Here is a 20,062-nt window from a genome sequence, read left to right as displayed (position 1 = left end):
ATAACTATGCTCAATTCTGTCAATTGCTCAACAATAATTTGTTCACCCACCGTAGAATACTTATGCTCTTGAGAGAAGCCACTAGTGAAACCTATGGCCCCCGGGTCTATTCTCATCATATCAATCTCCATCACTTTAATCTTGCTTTGCTTTTTACTTTGCCTTTACTTTTTACTTTGCATCTTTATACCAAAAATACCAAAAATATTATATCTATGAGATCTCACTCTCGTAAGTGACCGTGAAGGGCTTGACAACCCCTAATCGCGTTGGTTGTGAGTAGCTATCGTTTTGTGCAGGTACGAGGGACTTGAGCGTGGCCTCCTACTGGATTGATACCTTGGTTCTCAAAAACTGAGGGAAATACTTATGCTACTCTGCTGCATCATCCCTTCCTCTTCGGGGAAAACCAACGCAAGCTCAAGACGTAGCAAGAAGGATTTCTGGCGCCGTTGCCGGGGAGTCTACGCAAAAAGTCAACATACCAAGTACCCATCGCAATCCCTATCTCTCGCATTACATTATTTGCCATTTGCCTCTCGTTTTCCTCTCCCCCACTTCACCCTTGCCGTTTTATTCGCCCTCTCTCTCTCTCTATCCTCCCTCTCTATTTGCCTCTTTTGCCCGCTTGCTTTTTGTTTGCTCGTGTGTTAGATTGCTTGTTTGTCGCGATGGCTCAAGATAATACTAAATTGTGTGACTTCACCAATACCAATAATAATGATTTCCTTAGCACTCCGATTGCTCCCCTTACCGATGTTGAATCTTGTGAATACTGCTTTGTTGAATCTTTTTATGAAAGATCAATTCGCCGGCCTTCCTAGTGAAGATGCCGCTACTCATCTGAATAGCTTCGTCGATTTATGTGATATGCAAAAGAAAAAAGACATCGATAATGATGTCGTTAAATTGAAGCTATTTCCTTTTTCGCTTAGAGATCGTGCTAAAGCTTGGTTTTCGTCTTTGCCTAAGAATAGTATTAATTCATGGAACAAGTGCAAAGATGCTTTTATCTCTAAGTATTTTCCTCCCGCTAAGATCATCTCTCTTAGAAACGATATTATGAACTTTAAACAACTTGATCATGAACATGTTGCACAAGCTTGGGAGAGAATGAAATTAATGATACGTAATTGCCCTACTCATGGTTTGAATTTGTGGATAATTATACAAATTTTTTATGCCGGATTCAATTTTGCTTCTAGAAATCTTTTAGACTCGGCCGCGGGAGGCACTTTTATGGAAATCACTTTAGGAGATGCTACTAAACTCCTAGATAATATTATGGTTAATTATTCTCAATGGCATACTGAAAGATCTTCTAATAAAAAAGTGCATGCGATAGAAGAAATCAATGTGTTGAGTGGAAAGATGGATGAACTTATGAAATTATTTGCTACTAAGAGTGTTTCTTCTGATCCTAATGATATGCCTTTGTCTACTTTGATTGAGAATAACAATGAATCTATGGATGTGAATTTTGTTGGTAGGAATAATTTTGGTACAACGCTTATAGAGGGAATTTTAATCCTAGGCCATATCCTAGTAATCCTTCTAATAATTATGGGAATTCCTACAACAACTCTTATGGAAATTATAATAAGATGCCCTCTGATTTTGAATCTAATATTAAAGAATTTATTTCTTTGCAAAAGAATTTTAATGCTATGATTGAACAAAAATTGCTTAAGATTGATGATTTGGCTAGGAACGTTGATAGAATTGCTCTTGATGTTGATTCTTTGAAACTTAGATCTATTCCACCTAAGCATGATATCAATGAGTCTCTAAAAGCCATGAGAATTTCAATTGATGAGTGTAAGGAAAGAACCGCTAGGATGCGTGCTTCCAAAGATGCCTTTATTAAAGCGTGTTCTTCCAATTCCTATGAAAATCAAGATGAAGATCTAAAAGCTATTGATGTGTCTCCAATTAAATCTTTATTTTGCAATATGAATCTTGATGAAACTGAATATGATCTTCCTTTACTAGAAGGCGTTCTAAAAATTCGGAGTATTTAGATCTTAATGATGAAATTGATGAAAGTGGGATTGAAAGAAATAAAAATCTAGATGTTGCTAAACCCACTATATTGGATTTCAAGGAATTTAATTATTAAAGTTGCTCTTTAATTGATTGTATTTCCTTGTTGCAATCCATGCTAAATTCTCCACATGCTTATAGTCAAAATAAAGCCTACACCGAACATATTGTTGATGCCTTGATGCAATCTTATGAAGAAAGACTTGAGTTGAAAGTTTCTATCCCTAGAAAACTCTATGATGAGTGGGAACCACCTATTAAAATTAAAATTAAAGATCATGAGTTTTATGCTTTGTGTGATTTGGGTGCTAGTGTCTCTACTATTCCCAAGACTTTGTGTGATTTGCTAGATTTCCGTAACTTTGATGATTGCTCTCTAAACTTGCATATTGAGGATTCCACTATTAAGAAACCTATGGGAAGAATTAATGATGTTCTTATTGTTGCAAATAGGAATTATGTGCACGTAGATTTCATTGTTCTTGATATAGATTGCAATCCTTCTTGCCCTATTATTCTTGGTAGACCTTTCCTTAGAACGGTTGGTGCGATTATTGATATGAAGGAAGGGAATATTAGATTTAAATTTCCATTAGAAAAAGGGAATGGTACACTTTCCTAGAAATAAAATAAAATTTCCATATGAAACTATCATGAGAGCCACTTATGGATTGCCTACCAAAGATGGCAATACTTAGATCTATCCTCGCTTTTATGCCTAGTTAGGGGCTTTAAACGATAGCACTTGTTGGGAGGCAACCCAATTTTATTTTTTATTCCTTGCTTTTTGCACCTGTTTATTAATAAATAAATTATTTAGCGTATGTTTTGGTTGTGTTTTTTGTGTTTAATTAGTGTTTGTGCCAAGTAGAACCATTGGGAAGACTTGGGGAAAGTCTTGTTAAACTTGCTGTAAAAAACAGAAACTTTAGCGCTCACGAGAACTGCTGTCATTTTTATTTTAAGAGTGATATTTAGTTAATTCTTTTTTAAGATGATTAATAGATAAATTCCTCACGTCCAGAAATTTATTTTAGAATTTTTGGGGTTCCAGATCTTGCGCTAGCTACAGATTACTACAGACTGTTCTGTTTTTGACAGATTCTGTTTTCCGTGTGTTGTTTGCTTATTTTGATGAATCTATGGCTAGTAAAATAGTTTATAATCCATAGATAAGTTGGAATACAGTAGGTTTAACACCAATATAAATAAAGAATGAGTTCATTACAGTACCTTGAAGTGGTCTTTTGTTTTCTTTCGCTAACGGAGCTCACGAGTTTTCTTCTTTGAGTTTTGTGTTGTGAAGTTTTCAAGTTTTGGGTGAATTCTTGTGATGGATTATGGAACAAGGAGTGGCAAGAGCCTAAGCTTGGGGATTCCCATGGCACCCCCAAGATAATCCAAGGACACCAAAAAGTCAAAGCTTGGGGATGCCCCGGAAGGCATCCCCTCTTTCGTCCACTTCCATTGGTAATTTACTTGGAGCTATATTTTTATTCACCAACATGATATGTGTTTTGCTTGGAGCGTCTTGTATTATTTGTGTCTTTGTGTTTTAGTATGCCACAATCATCCTTGCTGTACACACCTTTTGAGAGAGCCATGTATGAATTAAAATTTGATAGAATACTCTATGTGCTTCACTTATATCTTTTGAGCTAAGTAGTTTTGCTCTATGTGCTTCACTTATATCTTTTAAACGTTATAATTTTGCTCTATGTGCTTCACTTAGATCTTTTAGAGAACGGTGGTGGATTTGTTTTAGAGAAACTATTGATCTCTCATGCTTCACTTAAATTATTTTGAGATTCTCTTAATAGCATGGTAATTTGCTTAATAATAATATGCTTGGTATTCAAGATTTGTGAAACTTTCTTTTGAGTGTGTTGAATACTAAGAAAAGATTGAAGCATGATAATTGTTTTGAGATATGGAGGTGATAATATTAAAGTCATGCTAGTTGAGTAGTTGTGAATTTAAAGAATACTTGTGTTAAAGTTTGTGATTCGCGTAGCATGCACGTATGGTGAACCGTTATGTGATGAAGTCGGAGCATGATTTATTTATTGATTGTCTTCCTTATGAGTGGCGGTCGGGGACGAGCGATGGTCTTTTCCTACCAATCTATCCCCCTAGCAGCATGCGTGTAATACTTTGCTTTGATAACTTCTAGATTTTTGCAATAAGTATATGAGTTCTTTATGACTAATGTTGAGTCCATGGATTATACGCACTCTCACCCTTCCATCTTTGCTAGCCTCTCTAATACCGCGCACCTTTCACCGGTATCATACACCTACCATATACCTTCCTCAAAACAGCCACCATACCTACCTATTATGGCATTTCCATAGCCATTCCGAGATATATTGCCATGCAACTTTCCACCATCTAGTTCATCATGACACATTCATCATTGTCATCTTGCATATCCTGGTACACCGCCGGATGCATTCACATAGAGTCATATTTTGTTCTAAATATCGAGTTGTAATTGTTGAGTTGTAAGAAAAATAAAAGTGTGATGATCATCATTATTAGAGCATTGTCCCAGTGAGGAAAGAATGATGGAGACTATGATTCCCCCGCAAGTCGGGATGAGACTCCGGACGAAAAAATAAATAAATAAAAGAGGCCAAAGAAGCCCAAATAAAAAAGAGGCCATAAAATAATAATAAAAAGAGAAAAAGACCAAATAAAAAAAGATATAAAAAATGAATGAGAGAAAAAGAGAGAAGGGACAATGTTACTATCCTCTTACCACACTTGTGCTTCAAAGTAGCACCATGATCTTCATAGTAGAGAGTCTCTCATGTTATCACTTTCATATACTAGTGGGAATTTTACATTATAGAACTTGGCTTGTATATTCCAATGATGGGCTTCCTCAAATTGCCCTAGGTCTTCATGAGCAAGCAAGTTGGATGTACACCCACTTAGTTTCCTTTTGAGCTTTCATATACTTATAGCTCTAGTGCATCCGTTGCATGGCAATCCCTACTCACTCACATTGATATCTATTGATGGGCATCTCCATAGCCCGTTGATATGCCTAGTTGATGTGAGACTATCTTCTCCTTTTTGTCTTCTCCACAACCACCATTCTATTCCACATATAGTGCTATATCCATGGCTCACGCTCATGTATTGCGTGAAGATTGAAAAAGTTTTGAAAAAGTTAGAGTATGAAACAATTGCTTGGCTTGTCATCGGGGTTGTGCATGATTTAAATACTTTGTGTGGTGAAGATAGAGCATAGCCAGACTATATGATTTTGTAGGGATAACTTTCTTTGGCCATGTTATTTTGAGAAGACATAATTGCTTTGTTAGTATGCTTGAAGTATTATTATTTTTATGTCAATATAAACTTTTGTCTTGAATCTTTCGAATCTGAATATTCATACCACAATTAAGAAGATTTGCATTGAAATTATGCCAAGTAGCACTCCGCATCAAAAATTCTCTTTTTATCATTTACCTACTCGAGGACGAGCAGGAATTAAGCTTGGGGATGCCTCATACGTCTCCAACGTATCTATAATTTTTGATTGCTCCATGCTATATTATCTACTGTTTTGGACTATACTGGGCTTTATTTTCCAATTTTATATTATTTTTGGGACTAACCTATTAACCGGAGGCCCAGCCCAGAATTGCTGTTTTTTTGCCTATTTTAGTGTTTCGAAGAAACGGAATATCAAACGGAGTCCAAACGGAATAAAATCTTCGGGAACGTGATTTTCTCACCGAACGTGATCCAGGAGACTTGGACCCTGCTCCAAGGAACAAAAGAGGCGGTCACGAGGGGGGGCCCTAGGGTGCGCCCCCTGCCTCGTGGGCCCCTCATTGCTCCTCCGGTGTACTTCTTCCTCCTATATATACACACGTACCCCCAAACGATCAGAACGGGAGCCAAAAACCTAATTCCACCGCCACAACTTTCTGTATCCACGAGATCCCATCTTGGGGCCTGTTCCGGAGCTCCGCCGGAAGAGGGCCGTCATCACGGAGGGCTTCTACATCATCCTAGCCCCTCCGATGAAGTGTGAGTAGTTTACCTCAGACCTTCGGGTCCATAGTTAGTAGCTAGATGGCTTCTTCTCTCTCTTTGAATCTCAATACAAAGTTCTCCCCCTCTCTTGTGGAGATCTATTCGATTTAATCTTCTTTTTGCGGTGTGTTTGTTGAGACCGATGAATTGTGGGTTCATGATCAAGTCTATCTATGAATAATATTTGAATCTTCTCTGAATTCTTTTATGTATGATTGGTTATCTTCGCAAGTCTCTTCGAATTATCTGTTTGGTTTGGCCAACTAGATTGGTAGTTGCCATGGGAGAAGTGCTTAGCTTTGGGTTCGATCTTGCGGTGTCCTTACCCAGTGACAGAAGGGGCAGCAAGGCACGTATTGCATCGTTGCCATCGAGGATAACAAGATGGGGTTTATTTCATATTGCATGAATTTATCTCTCTACATCATGCCATCTTGCTTAAGGCGTTACTGTGTTTTTAACTTAATACTCTAGATGCATGTTGGATAGCGGTCGATGGGTGGAGTAATAGTAGTAGATGCAGAATCGTTTTGGTCTACTTGTCACGGATGTGATGCCTATATACATGATCATGCCTAGATATTCTCATAACTATGCTCAATTCTGTCAATTGCTCAACAGTAATTTGTTCACCCACCATAGAATACTTATGCTCTTGAGAGAAGCCACTAGTGAAACCTATGGCCCCCGGGTCTATTCTCATCATATCAATCTCCATCACTTTAATCTTGCTTTGCTTTTTTACTTTTCCTTTACTTTTTACTTTGCATCTTTATACCAAAAATACCAAAAATATTATATATATCAGATCTTACTCTTGTAAGTGACCGTGAAGGGCTTGACAACCCTTAATCGCGTTGGTTGCGAGTAGCTATCGTTTTGTGCAGGTACAAGGGACTTGAGAGTGGCCTCCTACTGGATTGATACCTTGGTTCTCAAAAACTGAGGGAAATACTTACGCTACTCTGCTGCATCATCCCTTCCTCTTCGGGGAAAACCAAAGCAAGCTCAAGACGTAGCACACGCCTGAAGATACCGGCTCAACACAGGCTCAACTAGCCAATGGTCGTATAGTGCTTAGCCCGACAACACTGGGGCAGGGGTTAAGGAAGGGTCTGGAAGGTTGGCCCAAGAAAAAGGAGAGGAAGAGACCGGGGAAGATAGGCTCAGCTGCCTACAAACAAGCCAGAGAACGTAGCAACCAGACAGTGGATTTCGAAGAGCGTGTACCCGTCAAAGGTGCGGCCATGTTCCATGTCACGGGCGAGCGGATGCTACCACCGAAACCGTTGGAGGCACTATCAGGGGATCTCAGGAGACTGCACGACCATGTGTTGTCAACTGAGAAAAGCCTACTAGCCTCGAAGGATCCAGGATATCTGACATGCGCGGCTCGTGTGTCTGAGGGGAAGTGTTGCGTCGACACACGGCCCGCGGAGGTGTTCTTCCTGCGGTTTGACCATATCTTCGAGATGTTTCTGACAAGGCGGCTCGATTTTACAATCATCCGCCCTTTTTCGCTACATATGAGCTCCATCATGAAGAGAGAAGAAGTCTCGCAAATCTGTGTGGTGGATCCATACTACATGCACGAGTCCTTCTTGAGTCTCGGTGACTTTGAGCGTGAAACTGCTAGGGAGTACCTCCAAAACTTCATGGTACAGAATAAGGACCAGGAAATTGTCCTCCTGCCTTATCATCCAAAGTAAGTCAGTGCTGGACAACCCTTTCGTACATTTCAATCATTCCTTCTCGCTCATATGGAGAATAATTTAAGGTGTTTTTCCCCGCAGCAACGGGCGTTCCATCTTTATCGTTCTTTACCTGCGAGTCTCACACGCCGTGTATTTCGACCCTACTAGAAACTACGAGAAGAAGGACTACACCCACATAATGAATATTCTAGATGATGCTCTCCAAGTCTTCAGCATTAGGGGTGGCCACCTGCAGATGAGGAAACAAAGGAACAAGAAGTTGGGTCTCTCGCATAAAACTAACTTCTGGAGCATCCATGTCCCAAAACCAAGCAAGAAAGATGGATTCTACCTCCTCCATCTCATGATTGAGTTCAGCACGGATCACCAAAAGCTTCACATGACAAGTAGAAATGATGATCACATCCGCAAGTGGGTAGAATCTCATGGAGAAGCGGATTATAAACTTAGAGATGACTTCTTTCGCATCTAGAGGGACATTGCGATGATCATCATCAAAGAAGTCATCGATGAGAAGGGTATGTTCCACCACGTCCCTATATCGTGAGCTGACGTCCGAACTCGCATAGGCATGCAACGTCAGGACCTCACGCCGTTCAAGAAGCTAGGGTCCAACCTCGATGATATGGAAGGATGGAACTTCTAGTGATTTATGATGCCGATGATGATATGTGTCGATTGAACTTGTATACTTTCTGTAGCGATGAAACTTTGTGATGTCCACGGTCCCTGCCGAACTTGTGTAACGCTACTTTGTTAGTTTGGGTACGATGACCTGCGTACCTCTAGTTAATTAGTTTGCGTACTATATGTTGCATCTAGTTGCTAACCCTTTCTTTTTTGTGTTGCTCTAGTATATTTTGTTGCATATGATTGTACATTCTCTTGATGAAGATGCATCTCTAACAGGTACCTAGATTCTTGATGGCGAAGAAGCAGTGCTATGTCATGTACAAAGGGAAGGTTCCGGGAGTGTACGACGAGTGGCCTGAGTGTCAGGCGCAAGTGGATGGGGTCTCGGGCATGATACGTCTCCAACATATCTATAATTTTTGATTGTTCCATGCTGTTATATTATCAATCTCGGATGTTTTATAATCATTTTATAGTCATTTTATATAATTTTTTGGTACTAACCTATTGACATAGTGCCAGGTGTCGGTTGCTGTTTTCTGCATGTTTTTTACATCGTAGGAAATCAATATCAGACAGAGTCCAAATGCAACGACACTTCATGGAGAATTTTTACGGAGCAGAAGACACCTAACGGGCCAAGGCTGCGCTTGGTGGTGCTCCGAGGAGAGCACAACCCACGAGGGCGCGCCAGGAGGCCCAGGCGCGCCCTAGTGGGTTGTGCCCACCTCGGGTGCCACCAGGACCGCCTCTTTGCTCTATAAATACCCCAATATTCCCAAAACCCTAGGGAAGTCGACGAAAATAAATTCCAGCCGCTGCAGAGTCTAGAACCACCAGATCCAATCTAGACACCATCACGGATGGGGTTCACCACCTCCATTGGTGCCTCTCCGATGATGCATGAGTAGTTTTTTGTAGACCTACGGGTCCGTAGTTAGTAGCTAGATGGCTCCCTCTCTCTCACTGAATTCTCAATACGATGGTCTCTTGGAGATCCATAGATGTAACTCTTTTCACGGTGTGTTTGTTGGGATCTGATGAACTTTGAGTTTATGATCAATTATATCTTTTTATATCCATGAAAGTATTTGAGTTTATTTGTTCTCTTTTATGCATGATCTCTTATAGCATTGTATTTCTTCTCTGATATTTGGGTTTTGTTTGGCCAACTTGATCTATTTATCTTGCAATGGGAAGAGGAGCTTTGTTGTGGGTTCGATCTTACGGTGCTTGATCCTAGTGATAGAAGGGGAACCGACACGTATGTATCATTGCTATTAAGGATAAAATGATGGGGTCTATCTCTACATAGATAGATCTTGTCTACATCATGTCATCATTCTTATTGCATTACTCTGTTTCTCCATGAACTTAATACACTAGATGCATGCTGGATAGTGGTCGATGTGTGGAGTAATAGTAGTAGATGCAGGCAGGAGTCAGTCTACTAATCTTGGACATGATGCCTATATAGGGATAATTGCCTGGATATCGTCATGATTATTTGAAGTTCTATCAATTTCCCAACAGTAATTTGTTCACCCACCGTTTGCTATTTTTCTCGAGAGAGGCCACTAGTGAACCCTACGGCCCCCGGGTCTCTTTCTCATATATTTGCCTTTGCGATCTACTTTTCTTTTGCATTTATTTTCAGATCTATTAAACTAAAAATACAAAAATACCTTGCTGCATTTTATTATTATTTATTTTATTTGGCATTTGATCTATCAATCTACTACAAATTCCTCACGTCTGTTTGCCATCTCTAGCGACGCTGCCCGAAAGGGATTGACAACCCGTTTAACACATCGGGTTGCGAGATTTGTTATCTGTGTGCAGGGGTTGTTTACGTTGTGTTGCTTGGTTTTCCTACTGGTTTGATAACCTTGGTTTTTTCACTGAGGAAAATACCTACCGTCGATGTGCTGCATCATTCCTTCCTCTATGGGGAAATACCAACGTAGTCCTAGCTGACATCAAAAGGAATTTCTGGCTCTGTTGCGAGGGAGGATCTTCAACATATATCAGGTTCCTAATAACAAATCTCATCTCCTCACAATTTTCATTATTTGCCATTTGCCTCTCATTTTCCTCTCCCCCACTTCACAAAAATTTGCCGTTTTATTCGCCCCTATTTTTCGTTCGCCGTTTTCTTGCCAAATTGTTTTTGTCTGCAATCTTGTTTGTTGTTATTATAATTATGGATAGCCCCTCTGTCTTCTCTAAGTTCATAAACAATGATGCTATGGAAGGACTTACCAGGGTTGTTAAGGAAAACCTTAACAATTTTGATGAAGACGATCCCGGGATTTTTCATTATTTACTTGATGAATCTTTGAAAGATGCTTGGGATAGACTGTTGAGAATTCGAGCTAGCTATGTGCCCCAATATCAGATAGAAATATACTTGAAAGGATTTTATGTTGGTTTACCTTCTTCCTTCAAGCATGTTTTGGATTCTATATTTGAAAACTGTTTTCTTGGAGGGGATGCCATTGATACTTATGAAAGTATGAAAACCATATTTGGGCACCCAAAGGGGGATAAAGTTGAATCAACTACCCTTATGTGCTTTTATCAAAATGAAATAATCAAAGAGATGAAAGCTAGTTTAGATACGAATTTTCGCAACGTGCTTAATCTTTCTTCTGCTATCAATGGCCATGTGCTTTCACAAAATAGAAAATTAAATGCCATTGATAGGAAATTTTCTATTTTCATTCAGAAGGACAAGGATGACAAAACTTAGATCCTTGCTTTATGCCTAGCTAAGGGCGTAAAACTATAGCGCTTGTTGGGAGGCAAGACAATGAATAAAATTTATTTTTGCTTTTTGCTTTCTGTTCTTAAGTGTTTGCACAATTATGCTACTGTTATGATTGTGTTTTTTTTGTTTTAGTTAGTGTTTGTGCCAAGTAAAGCCTTTAGGATCTTCTTGGGTGATAGTTGTTTGATCTTGCTGAAAAACAGAAACTTATGCGCTCACGAAAACAATTGTTAAAAATCACCAGAACGTGATAAATGCCAATTCTTATTGCAGAAGAGTAATATACAAATTACCCAGGACTTCCTAGTTTTTCAGAATTTTTGGATTTACATAAGTATTCGTAATAGTCAGATTTCTACAGACTGTTCTGTTTTGACAGATTCTGTATTCTTTGCGTTGTGTGCTTGTTTTGATGGCTCTATGGTTTTATTTGATGATTTTTAGCCATAGAAAAGTTGGAATAAAGTACATATAACGCAAAAACAAAATATGAATTGGTTTGATACAGTACTTATAGTAGTGGTTTGCTTTCTTATGCTAACGGATCTCACGAAGATTTTGTTGAGTTTTGTGTGATTGAAGTTTTCAAGTTTTGGGTTATCTTATGATGGATGAAGGAATAAGGAGTAGAAGAGCCTAAGCTTGGGGATGCCCCGGCATCCCAAGCTATTATCCAAAAATTAGCAAACAACTAAGCTTGGGGATGCCCTCGAGTGGCATCCCCTCTTTCTTCTAACGACCATCGGTATTTTACTCGAAGCTATATTTTTATTCATCACGTACTGATACTATGTGTTTTGCTTGGAGCGTCCTGTATGATATGAGTCTTTGCTTGTTTTATGTTGTGTTTTAAGTCTTGATTCCTTGCTGGACACACCTATTTTAGAGAGCCAAAATTATGTCATGACTTGTTAGAATTGCTCTCTATTCTTCACTTAAATCTTTTATGAGCTATGGACTTGCTCTAGTGCTTCACTTGTAACTTTTTGAGCACGGTGTGCTTTAGTATTTTTGAAGAAATTCTCTCTTGCTTCACTTAAATTATTTTGAGAGCAAGAAAAAATGTATGCTCATGATCTTCACTTATACTTGTTTGAGCTTATGAAAAGCAACACATGAAAATTAGTCCCAAAGTGATTGATATCCAAGAAGCATATAATAAAAACTTTCATCAAGATCATTGGACAAAATAAACATGATTGTTAGTAATAGTTTTGAGATATGATGATGTGATATGTCAGTTATGTTGATGAGTAATTATGCTTTAGTAAGAATATTGGTGTTAAGGTTTGCGATTCCCTATGTAAGCATGAAAGTCAATAGTCATGAAATGAAATTAAATCCTACTTGTGGTGCATTATTCGGTGTTAATTATGCTTAATGCTTGCTTATGAGATTAATCATTTCTTGGTTGGTCGCTTCTCAATCTTTCACTAGCCTTCATTTTGCACTAAGTATGATCCCTACTTGTGCATCCAAAATCCTTTAAACCAGTTTTGCCAGATGAGTCCACTATATCTACCTATATACGGTATTCTTTTGCCGTTCTAAGCATATTTGTATGTGCCATCTCGAATTTCAAAATAAACTTCTCTTTTGTGTGTTCGTTTCGCTCGCGGAGCGGTGAGGGGTGGCTCATATTTTCCATGCTAGATGTGTTATTCTCACGATGAGTGTTTATTCACTTGCCATTACACGAGAGTAAGGCAAAGGTTTTAGGGATGCCTAGTCCCGAAATGAGAAATGAATTTACTTTATGTTGTCAAATAATAAATTCCTTGGAAAGTGTTGGTATCGAGGGCAACCGTGGATACGGCTAGCCATGGAAAGTGAAAGTATGGTGGAAAAAGGAATAAACTTTATTTTCTGTTTGGGAACCGCCTATAATATATCTAGCATGGAAAGTATTGGGAACTCTAAGTCGTTTTCGTTGGTGGGATGGATACACCTCCCAAAATGTTTTTATCTCTAAGTTTTTCGCTCTGAGATCTAGCACCTCTACAAATCCCTACTTCCCTCTGCGAAGGGCCTTTCTTTTACTTTATGCAATTTTTATTTTTGAAATTTGAGTCTCCATCTTCTCTTATAAAAGCACCAACTAAGAGGCAATATAATCGCACTTGAGTATTGGGTGTAGCTAATATGCGAGTGTGTTTCATGAATGGATCAATGGTTGAGCAAGATGGGCTAGGGATAACTCATTTTAGCGTTGATATTTTGAAAGACATGGTTGCTTGTTGCAATGCTTGAGTATTTAAATTATCATGTCAAAACTAGACTATTGCTTTGAATCACATAAAAGTCCAAATGTCCATGCTATAAAGAAAAGAATATGAAATTACATGTTAGGCAGCATTCCACATCAAAAATTCTGTTTTTATCACTTACCTACTCAAGGACGAGTAGGAGTTAAGCTTGGGACTGCTGATACTTCTCCAACGTATCTATAATTTTTGATTGTTCCATGTTGTTATATTATCAATCTTGGATGTTTTATAATCATTTTATAGTCATTTTATATCATATTTTGGTACTAACCTATTGACATAGTGCCAAGTGCCAGTTACTGTTTTCTGCATGTTTTTTACATCGCAGGAAATCAATATCAGACGGAGTCCAAATGCAACGACACTTCACGGAGAATTTTTATGGAACAGAAGACACCTAATGGGCCAAGGTTGCGCTTGGTGGTGCTCCGAGGAGAGAACAACCCACGAGGGCGCGCCAGGAGGCCCAGGCGCGCCCTGGTGGGTTGTGCCCACCTCGGGTGCCACCAGGACCGCCTCTTTGCTCTATAAATACCCCAATATTCCCAAAACTCTAGGGGAGTCGACGAAAATCAATTCCAGCCGTTGCAGAGTCGAGAACCACCAGATCCAATCTAGACACCATCACGAATGGGGTTCACCACCTCCATTGGTGCCTCTCTGATGATGCGTGAGTAGTTCTTTGTAGACCTACGGATCCGTAGTTAGTAGCTAGATGGCTTCCTCTCTCTCACTGAATTCTCAAAATGATGGTCTCTTGGAGATCCATATGATGTAACTCTTTTTGCGGTGTGTTTGTTGGGATCTGATGAACTTTGAGTTTATAATTAGTTATATCTTTTTATATCCATGAAAATATTTGAGTTTCTTTGATCTCTTTTATGCATGATCACTAGTAGAAAACATGGCTTTGGTCCAGGCCGGGTCAGCCCATTAGTCCCGGTTCAGTCCAGAACCGGGACCAATGTGGGCATTGGTCCCGGTTCGTGAGCCTAGGGGGCCGGCCGGGCCACGTGGGCCATTGGTCCCGGTTGGTGGGATGAACCGGGACCAATGGGCCTCGCTCCTGTCCCACCACCATTGGTCCCGGTTGGTGGCTTGAACCGGGACCAAAGGCTCCCCTTTAGTCCTGGCTCATGTCACCAACCGGGACCAATGAGGTGCCTATATATACCCCTCGCTCGCGAGCAGAGCACCCCAGTGCTCTGTTTTTCTCTGGCCGAGGGGGAGAGGGCTTGGTGGTGCTCTAGCTCACCTCCTATGCACACAAGGTGTTCGATGGAATGCCCGAGCCACACTACTTAAGCTTTCTCCTCTCCAAGCTCGACCTCCAAGCTCCATTTTCCATAATATTTGTCTAGGTTTAGCGGTCCGTCACGCCCCGTCCCCGTCTTCACCGCCGTCGATCACCCGCGCCGAGCTCATCGTCGGCACCATCGTGGTGAGCCTCTTGTTCTTATCTTCTTTCTGAAAGGAAAAATATTCTTACTTGTATGTTTACATAGATACTTGTATTATTTTCTTACTTTTATTATTGCATCTTATATAGTGCGATGGTTTTGGTATCCGCCCCCGTCGGCCCTCGTCCTGTCTATGATTCGGATGTGGTATATATATTATCTTTATAACTATTGGTTCATTTATTGTTTATGAAAATTATGCCGACCAACGTGACATAGATTTTATTTATGTAGGATGTATGTGAATCGGAAATGCCAACCGACCCTATTGTCAAGAGGTTAAATTTAGTTGAAGAAGAAAACAATTTGTTGAAGGAAAAAATAAAAAAATTGAGGAGGAGAAGATGATATTGGAGTTGCATGTTGCGGATGTCGTCGATGATCACAAGATCAAGATGGATGCAATGCGCTTGAAGATTAGAAAGATTAGAAAATATGCCATTCATACCGAGGCTTGGTATCATTATGCCGTTGGATCAATTGTTACCTTGGTAGCGATTATGATCGCATTTTTTTCGCATTGAAATGTTTTACATAGTTTCAATGTATGGTTTAATTAATTAGATGCTCTGGAGAGCTATATGTTGTTAGATGAGAACTATGTATGCACTTTGGTTTTAATATGATGATGAACTTCTATTAATTTGGACACTTAATTATATATAATGCACGCAGATGAACCGGCAATGGATGTACGGTGACAGACACACCTGCGAGTACATTAAGGGCGTGCATGAGTTTCTCGATGCGGCTGAGGCAAACAAGCAGAATGGTTTTATGTGTTGTCCATGCACTGAATGTGGGAATACGAGGTCTTACTCTAACCGGAAAATCCTTCACTCCCACCTGCTTTACAAGGGTTTCATGCCACACTATAATGTTTGGACGAGGCACGGAGAAATAGGGGTTATGATGGAAGACGGCGAAGAAGAAGAGTACGATGACAACTATGTGCCCCCTGAATACGGTGATGCTGCAACGGGGGGAGCTGGTGAAGATCAAGAGGAACCAGACGATGTGCCCAATGATGCTGCAACGGGTGAAGCTGCTGAAGATCAAGAGGAACCAGACGATGTGCCCGATGATGATGATCTCCGCCAGGTCATTGTCGATGCAAGGACGTAATGCGAAAGTCAAAAGGAGAATCCGAAGTTCGATCGCATGTTAGAGGATCACAAAAAAGGGTTATATCCCAATTGCGAAGATGGTAACACAAAGCTCGGTACCGTACTGGAATTGTTGCAGTGGAAGGCAGAGAATGCTGTGGCTGACAAAGGATTTGAGAAGCTACTGAAAATATTGAAGAAGAAGCTTCCAAAGGATAACGAATTGCCCGACAGTACATACGCAGCAAAGAAGGTCGTATGCCCTCTAGGATTGGAGGTGGAGAAGATACATGCATGCCCTAATGACTGCATCCTCTACCACGGTGCATACAAGGATCTAAACGCATGCCCGGTATGCGGTGCATTGCGATATAAGATCAGACGAGATGACCCTGATGATGTTGACGGCGAGCCCCCCAGGAAGAGGGTTCCTGCGAAGGTGATGTGGTATGCTCCTATAATACCACGGTTGAAACGTCTGTTCAGAAACGAAGAGCATGCCAAGTTGATGCGATGGCACAGTGAGAACCGAAAGAAAGATGGGAAGTTGAGAGCACCCGCTGACGGGTCGCAGTGGAGAAAAATCGAGAGAAAGTACTGGGATGAGTTTGCAAAGGACCCAAGGAATGTATGGTTTGCTTTAAGCGTGGATGGCATTAATCCTTTCGGGGAGCAGAGCAGCAATCACAGCACCTGGCCCGTGACTCTATGTATGTATAACCTTCCTCCTTGGATGTGCATGAAGCGGAAGTTCATTATGATGCCAGTTCTCATCCAAGGCCCTAAGCAACCCGGCAACGAAATTGATGTGTACCTAAGGCCATTAGTTGAAGAACTTTTATAGCTGTGGAATGGAAACGGTGTACGTACGTGGGATGAGCACAGACAGGAGGAATTTAACCTTAAGGCGTTGCTGTTCGTGACCATCAATGATTGGCCCGCTGTTAGTAACCTTTCAGGACAGACAAACAAAGGATACCACGCATGCACGCACTGTTTAGATGACACTGTAAGTATATACCTGGACAAATGCAGGAAGAATGTGTACCTGGGCCATCGTCGATTTCTTCCGACCAACCATCAATGTCGAAAGAAAGGCAGGCATTTCAAAGGCGAGGCAGATCATCGGAAGAAGCCCGCCATGTGTACCGGTGATCACGTACTTGCTATGGTCAATGATTTACACTACGTAATCTTTGGAAAGGGTCCCGGTGGACTAGCTGTTCCGAATGATGCTGAGGGACACGCACCCATGTGGAAGAAGAAATCTATATTTTGGGACCTACCCTACTGGAAAGACCTAGAGGTCCGCTCCTCAATCGACGTGATGCACGTGACGAAGAACCTTTGCGTGAACCTGCCAGGCTTCTTGGGCGTGTATGGGAAGACAAAATATACACCTGAGGCACGGGAGGACCTGCAACGTTTGCACGAAAAAGACGGCATGCCTCCGAAGCAGTATAAAGGTCCTGCCAGCTACGCTCTTACGAAAGAAGAGAAAGAAATCTTCCTTGAATGCCTGCTCAGTATGAAGGTCACGACTGGCTTCTCGTCGAATATAAAGGGAATAATAAATATGCCAGAGAAAAAGTTTCAGAACCTAAAGTCTCATGACTTCCACGTGATTATGACGCAACTGCTTCCGGTTGCATTGAGGGGGCTTCTACCGGAAAACGTCCGATTAGCCATTGTGAAGCTGTGTGCATTCCTCAATGCAATCTCTCAGAAGGAGATCAATCTAGAAATCGTACCAAGGCTAAGGAGTGATGTGGCGCAATGTCTTGTCAGTTTCGAGCTGGTGTTCCCACCATCCTTCTTTAATATCATGACGCACGTCCTAGTTCATCTAGTCGACGAGATTGTCATCCTGGGGCCCGTATTTCTACACAATATGTTCCCCTTTGAGAGGTTCATGGGAGTCCTCAAGAAATATGTCCGTAACCGCACTAGGCCAGAAGGAAGCATCTCCATGGGCCATCAAACAGAGGATGTTATCGGGTTTTGTGTTGACTTCATTCCTGGCCTTAAGAAGATAGGTCTCCCTAAATCGCGGTATGAGGGGAGACTGACTGGAAAAGGCACTCTTGGAAGAGACTCAATAATATGCAGGGACGGATATTCTTGGTCTCAAGCACACTACACAGTTCTACACAACTCTACCTTGGTGACCCCGTATGTCGATGAACACAAGAACAGTCTGCGCTCCAAACACCCGGAGCAGTGCGACGACTGGATTACATGTGAACACATCAGGACTTTCAGAAGTTGGTTGGAAACACGTCTCAGAGGTGACAACACTGTTTGTGATGAGTTGTACTTGTTGTCCAGGGGACCATCTTTGACTGTATTGACTTACAAAGGATACGAGATAAATGGGAATACATTTTACACGATCGCCCAAGATCAAAAGAGCACCAACCAAAATAGCGGTGTCCGCTTTGATGCAGCAACCGAGAGCGGAAAGGACACATTTTATGGTTACATAGTGGACATATGGGAACTTGACTACGGACCTGATTTTAAGGTCCCTTTGTTTAAGTGCAAATGGGTCAATCTGTTAGGCGGCGTGGTACAGGTAGACCCACAGTACGGAATGACAACAGTGGATCTGAAAAATCTTGGGTACATTGACGAACCGTTCGTCCTAGCCAATGATGTGGCACAGGTTATCTATGTGAAGGACATGTCTACCAAACCGAGAAAAAGAAAAGATAAGGAAGCGAATACATCATACGATGAGCCAAAGCGCCACATAGTTCTTTCAGGAAAAAGGGACATCCTGGGAGTGGACAGCAAGACAGACATGTCTGAAGATTATGAAAAGTTTCATGAAATTCCTCCCTTCAATGTCAAGGCTGACCCAAGCATCCTGGTAAACAATGAAGATTATCCATGGTTACGGCGCAATAAGCAAATGACACAAGCGAAGAAAAAGTGAAGACTTTCTCCCGCAACTATTATGATGATACCATGCCAACTTTGTAACACACGAACATGCTACCATTGTCCGTTTTGTACATGCACATGCTATGTGGGTGAAATTATGATACCATGCCAACTTTCAACTTTTTCAGAGTTCATTTGAAATGCTTTCATGTCTTATGCTTCGGCCCTCGTAATACCATGACCATTAGTCCCTGGCCCATGCCAACTTTCAACTTTCTAAAACTAATGGCACTAACAGAAAGTTTATAATTTTGCTCCTCGCCCCTGGCCCATGACCATTAGTCCCGGTTTGTGCCACAAACTGGGACTAAAGGGTTGGTCCTCGTTGCGGGCAGAGTTTAGTCCCACCTCGCCAACCGAAGGGGGCTCACACCGGTTTATAAGGCCTTCCCTCTCTACCTTGTTGAGCTCATCTCAAAGTGAAAATAGATGCCCTAATAGAGAAAAGTTTAACCTAAATTCATAGTGAATTTCTTTGAAATTGATAGAAATTTACTAGGAATTTAGGTTGAATTTTCTCTATAAGCGCATCTATTCTCATTTTTTAGTAAGTTAATCACAAACTTGTGATTCAAACAATTTTCAAAGAATTCAAATTTTAACTATTCAAATTTGAAAACTAATGGCACTAACAGAAAGTTTATAATTTTTCTAGAATTAATGGCACTAACAGAAAGTTTATAATTTTGCTAACCTAAAAGCAAACAGAATTAAAAATTAAAGCAAAAAACAAAAGAAAATAAATAATGCAAAAAACAAATCAAAAACAGGAAAAAAAAAACTATTTTTATAGTAAAGTTAATCACAAAATAAAATAAATAAAGCAACAAAGAAAACAAAAAAACTAAAAAAGTGTTTTCAAATTTGAAAAATAATGGCACTAACAGAAAGTTTATAATTTTTCTAAAACTAAAAGCAAAAGGAATAAAAAAATAAAGCAAAAAACAAAAGAAAATAAATAATGCAGAAAACAAAACAAAAAAACTGGAAAAAATAGCAACAATAAGTATTTTGTTGTAAGTACAAACAAAATAAAATAAATAAAGCAACAAAGAAAACAAAAAAACAA

Source organism: Triticum urartu, chromosome 5A (assembly GCF_056163025.1).
Source record: "Triticum urartu cultivar PI428250 chromosome 5A, HENAU_Tu73, whole genome shotgun sequence".
NCBI classification, from domain to species: Eukaryota; Viridiplantae; Streptophyta; class Magnoliopsida; order Poales; family Poaceae; genus Triticum; species Triticum urartu.
The sequence above is the reverse complement of the archived record's forward strand: the minus strand, read 5'-3'. Positions refer to the sequence as shown.